The sequence below is a fragment of the Rhinoderma darwinii genome, chromosome 1 (genome assembly GCF_050947455.1).
Source record: "Rhinoderma darwinii isolate aRhiDar2 chromosome 1, aRhiDar2.hap1, whole genome shotgun sequence".
In the NCBI taxonomy this organism is placed as follows: Eukaryota; Metazoa; Chordata; class Amphibia; order Anura; family Rhinodermatidae; genus Rhinoderma; species Rhinoderma darwinii.
In genome coordinates, this window is record NC_134687.1 from 256614701 (window position 1) to 256620859 (window position 6159).

Below are 6159 nucleotides of genomic sequence, written 5' to 3' on the forward strand. Positions count from 1 at the left end.
TTCGGTCATCTCTAAGACACTCCGTTCGGATGTTTGTAAACAGAAAAGCACGTGGTGCTTTTCTGTTTACATTCAGTTTGACAGCTCTTGCGCGAATCACGCAGTTCGCACGGAAGTGCTTCCGTGCGACCTTCGTGGTTTTCACGCACCCATTGACTTCAATGGGTGCGTGATGCGCGAAAAACGCAGATTTTTAGAACATGACGTGAGTTTTTTTCAGCGCACTCACGCTGAGCAAAACTCACGGACTGTCTGCATGCCCCCATAGACTTGTATAGGTCCGTGCGACCCGCGTGAATAGCACGCAAGTCTCACGGACGTATATCACGTTCGTGTAAATGAGGCTTAAAATTGAGATCTTTGGCATTAACTCAACTCGCCGTGTTTGGAGGAAGAGAAATGCTGCCTATGACCCAAAGAACACCGTCCCCACTGTCAAGCATGGAGGTGGAAACATTATGTTTTGGGGGTGTTTCTCTGCTATGGACTTTGAAATCCCTGTAGCTCATCAGCATTTATTTCCGATGCAGGATGAAGTGGAGATCTATTTATTTATTTATATATGCTCCTTAATAGAATAATTACATTATTTGCGTCTTGTCTTGCTGCGGGCACTTGATTTTTGGTTACACCTTAGTCCAGGGAAAACAAGTCCGAGAAATCTATGAATTTGTAAACGCTACCTCTTTTATCTATACGGCCGACCCATTCTAAGTCTGGATATCATCCATCTGCGCATGCGTCATTTCTACCTGGATTCTTGTATATGCTGTGCATTTGTCCGCTAACTATGTACATTTTGAACCATGTCCCTGAATGATATGTATGTGCTTCACGCACATTGCCGCTTCCTATTGGTCCATGTTTCCATCTCTCTTAATAATAGTGGATACCACATACGTATATCTTTGCTTTGGAATAATCATACAGGTTTTCTTGTACTATTAGGTTCTCTTATATTACTTACCTACGGGGCTCTGCTACCTCTCGGTCCAGCGATTTGAAGTCCTACTGCCTGCTTTATATTTATCATTATCACTGTAATCCTATTCTTATTTCCACTTTTTTCTAAGTTGCGACTTTGCACCACTGCGCATGCGCGGTCCCCAAATGGACCAGCGTAGACGCTGTATAGCTATTTAATCACTATAGGACTTTTTAGACTATGTTCCCGATTGGTAAGTGTGCGCATGCGCACCTCCCCCTGTATGATTGGCTCCCCGAATGGTCTCCTATTGGTCCACGGATCAGCTGTGGAGGCTGGTATCCTTTCACTCCTGGTGATTGGTAGTTGGCACTGACGTACTTTGGTTTGCGTCATAGACGGACTTTACAAGAGGGGAGGAATTCCCGGCGCGCCGCCATTAGCCCCATTTCCCCTGAGGACGTTACAGCAGTAACGAAACATGTCGGGGGGGCTTCTCAAATTTTAATTCCTGCTTTTGCTGGCTAAACTAAAGCACACACCTCAATCACTGACGGCTACGATAGCGGTCGTGTTACGTTGGCTCATAGGTGTGTTACACTAGTGCATGGGCAGCTGTCTTGCATACGTTCACCCGGCAATCAAGCAGTGACAATTTTAATTTTCATGTGGTCTGTCATATTGCTATATATAGCACATTAAAGAATTTACTTTATTTATTTATCATTCATCTTTATGGTAGTTGGAAAACAGGGCTTTTCTTGCCTAACGGCAACTAGCTAGTATTGTGTATTGCGCCCACCAACTACCCAGGATCTTTTTCATTTTTGTTAGCGTTTTCTCTGCTAAGGGCACAGGACTACTTCACCGCATCAATGGGAGAATGGATGGAGCCATGTACCGTCAAATCCTGAGTGACAACCTCCTTCCCTCCACCAGGACATTAAAAATGGCTCGTGGCTGGGTCTTCCAGCATGACAATGACCCGAAACATACAGCCAAGGCAACAAAGGAGTGGCTCAAAAAGAAGCACATTAAGGTCATGGAGTGGCCTAGCCAGTCTCCAGACCTTAATCCCATCGAAAACTTATGGAGGGAGCTGAAGATCCGAGTTGCCAAGCGACAGCCTCGAAATCTTAATGATTTACAGATGATCTGCAAAGAGGAGTGGGCCAAAATTCCATCCAACAGTGATTTATCCTTATATTCCATTGGGGTGTTATGTCCCTTGCGCTTGTGTACTTTTTAGGTTGTTTCTGAGGTTTGTTGGGGACTCCCCTTCTTCTCTACCTTGTTTTGAGGTTTCTTGTAGGTTTATAACACAGCAACCCCCCCCCCCTGTATATTACCGCACAGCCCTCAGAAAAAAATATATTGTATTTACCTTGCTCCGCCCCCTGCGACAGACGGAGTACTACACTGCCTCTCGTGCGGGACGCATGCACAGACCGGCGTGATGATGTGACATCATCACGCCAGCCTAGGCAAGGAGTTTTCCCGGCGCCTTATAGGCTGAAGGCCTAACGTGACCTGCAACCCATAATATTCATTTGTATCTGCGTTCTGAGGATGCACATACAAGTGAATGTGGCTTTTGCTAGCACCAGAGCCCCCTCCGGTGCCAGCGACGCCACTGCATCCGCCCGTCACCCGTGACAGTGCGTGGGCTTTAAACTTTAGTGAGCGGGCGGACTGTGGAAGGTGCGTGGCCACCTTATAGGCAACACTGATTGCAGGGTATTATACATGTCAGTTTGACACTGACAGGCATCATATTAGGTCCTGCCTCTGGACTCACTTCCAGCTAATTTTTATTCTCAAAACATTTTGACCTATTACAGTCCAGAAATCACAATATTTCCTTCAACTGATGCACATTTTAGATTACTCTATGTGACCGCATAGAATTAGTAGCCTACACAACTCTGGTAAATTTGCACGTGCACTTAATAATAAATCAGAGACCGGAAATTTTTTATATAAAACATGTTTTTTTATTATTAAAGAAAGTTTTACATTACAAAAAAATAAAAACTTTTGTTAACTATTAACACCCATTTGGGTACTGTATATGTAAATAAGTTCAGGATTAAAACATTGCTTAATACTCTTGAAAATAAAAATCTTTTTTTTTTTTTCAAATGTTCACTATTAGGCTGGGTTCACACGAGCACATTAACGTCCGTAATGGACGCACGTATTTCGGCCGGAAGTCCCGGACCGAACTCAGTGCAGGGAGCCGGGCTCCTAGCATCGTAGTTATGTACGACGCTAGGAGTCCCTGCCTCTCCGTGGAACTACTGTCCCGTACTGAAAACATGATTACAGTACGGGACAGTTGTCCTGCAGAGTGGCAGGGACTCCTAGCATCGTACATAACTATGATGTGAGGAGCCCGGCTCCCTGCACTGAGTTCGGTCCGGGACTTCCGGCCGAAATACGTCCGTCCATTACGGACGTTAATGTGCTCGTGTGAACCCAGCCTTACACCCACAGCCCCAATAAAAACAAAACAAAAACAAACAAACATTTTCACCAATGAACCACTCATGAGTTTTGGTCACCTGAGGAACAACGTGCTGCGTACCCCACCAGCAGTGACAACAGCTGCCGTGCGAGGTTAACATTAAACAGAAATATATAAATAACAAATCTCTATCATAAAAACGTATTTACATTGGAATGCAGTATTTGTTTCAGTTTAGTTGCAATACGTGGGTGTTGGAGCCCACACATGCACATTTTAAAAGTTTGAAAAAAAATCATCCAGCTTTTGGAAGGCCCAATAGAAACCTATGTCATACATTTTTTGTAGTCAATGAGGTCACAGCTTTAATTCCCTAGCCTGCTTTTGAAAATTGTTAGCTGCAATCTCAATGGCTGCTATGGTCAATATTTTCCCATTTACTTTACTCATTAGATTAAGAAAAGAAACCCACGTGTTTGTTTTTTTTAGGAACCAGTTATCTGTGTCCCCATGCAACAAACCATGGTTTTATGCAATGCACCACAGAATTTTCAGTCATTCTCCAGCACAGTTTAACAGATTATAATAATCGAAATTTCACTAATAGAAGCCAGCAAAAAAAATAAAGGGTTACTCCCAACCCAGACATTTATGGCACATCCACAGGATATGCTATAAATATCTGATAGATTTTGCTTCCAGCTATGTGACCTGCATCTATCAGACGTTTATGATGTATCCTGTGGATATGCCATAAACATCTGAGTTGGGAATAACCCTTAATTCCAATAAAAACACATTCAACATCAAGCTCTTTCATAGACATTTCAGTGCTGGAAGACTTAGGCCGGGTTCCCACAGGTCGGATGCTCTGCGTAAAAATACACAGCGCATCCAACCTGGAACCCGCAGCACATTCTGTCCAAAGAAAATCACACCAGATTGTAGTGCACTTTTTCGGGCGGAATTTCTGCTCCGGCAAGTAGCGGTAGAGGGAAATAAAGTTCATACTTCCCCCTGCCGTTGTCATGGTGATGCCGTACCTCCTTTGCTGGCCGGTCCGGCCTCCCCGGATGACGCTGCAACCTGTGATTGGCTGCAGCGGTCACATGGGATGAAACGTCATTCTGGAAGGCCAGACTGGGGGAAGAAGCAGGAAGTTCTGGGTAAGTATAATTTGTTGTTTTTTTCTGAGTTGCGATTTTTGCGTCGGAATTGCTGCAATTCTGCCACAAAAGTCGCAACACTTGGCTTTCTGTTGCGGGTTTTGCAGCCCCATTGAATTCAATAAGGAAAACCTGCAACAGAAAACGCAGCATAAATTGACATGCTGCGGATTTAAATTCTGCAATAGCTGAATGTGCTAATGAATCCCTAGGTTATTAAAACAAAGAATGCAGAAAATGGAGTTAACTAAAATATTTAATTTAGGAAGCAAACCTCAATGGTAATTAGAAATGCGCCGATTGAAAGCCGAAGTCAATTTTTGGTGATCCGAAAAAAGAAAAGGGTACAAACATCTAATAGCATTACAATAGGTGGTGGCAATGGGAAGAATATAGAATTGTCCTATTAATATCTTACCCTTCTAAATCACTATGAAAACAGTAACTACTATAGTAGTCATTTGTATTTAGTTAACAACCCATCCATAACCTTAAACCGTTAAACTTTAGTGTTCATTTTGCTTTATTCCTGAAAATATACACTTATGCAAAATACGTATTCGATAAAAATATGTAATATAAAACAGATTTAAATTTACTGTACCAAAAATATTCCCATTTGCCAATCTATCCTCAAAAAAATGTAACATTCAGAAGGATTAACGTACTACTTTGAAGTTGCTCTCATCTGACTTTTTGTTTTCGAAAGCATTTTATCTCTTTATTAGCAATCCTAGAAATATTATATGACGCAGGCCAAATATATCAGTGTTAATCCATAAAGTAAATTATTTTTGTTATGCAATAAGTCCCCATGCACACGAACGTGCTTTTGCAGCCGCAATTCCCCCGAAAATCCACGGGAGAATTGCGGCCCCATTAATGTCTATGGGGCCATGCACACGACCGTGGTTTCCACGGTCCGTGCATGGCCCAGGAGCCTGGACCGGAGAAAGAACGGACATGTCTTATTACGGCCGTGTTCTGCGGTCCAGGCTCATAGAAAATAATGGATGCGGCCATGTGCACGGCCCGCGATGTCCGAGCGGCTCACGGGTGACACTCCGCTGCCGGCCGACCCGAAAATCACGGCCGTGCACATGGCTACGGTCGTGTGCATGAGGCCTAATTCTTCAATTTGATACGGTCTCAATCAGAATGGCTACTTGCCAAGCAAGGCCTTCAAGGTTTACCCATACACATGGCCTCTCTGCGGTTTTACCAATTATGTTTGGACTGCTAGCGTGCAGATGGAGAAATCCTAAAACATTCAGATAAATCACAGCAGTGCCCAATCTTAGTGAAACTTGTTTTTGAATTGACTTAATACTGCAATAAAGATTTTGGTAAAAGCGTGGATATTCTGTCAGTAGTATACAATCAAAATATGCCAATACAACACCACAGTAAGGGCCTGTACACACATGCATCAGTGTTTCTGTTGTTCTGCTGCGTCAGAGGAGCAGAACAACTAAATTACCACAAGTGCCAGTTTGGTTGCATTAAAGAAACCATCGGCACCCGACGGAACCCATTGACTTTAATTGGTTCTGTTGGGTTTCATTCGTGGTATCTGTGGTTTTACCAGAAACAATATCACA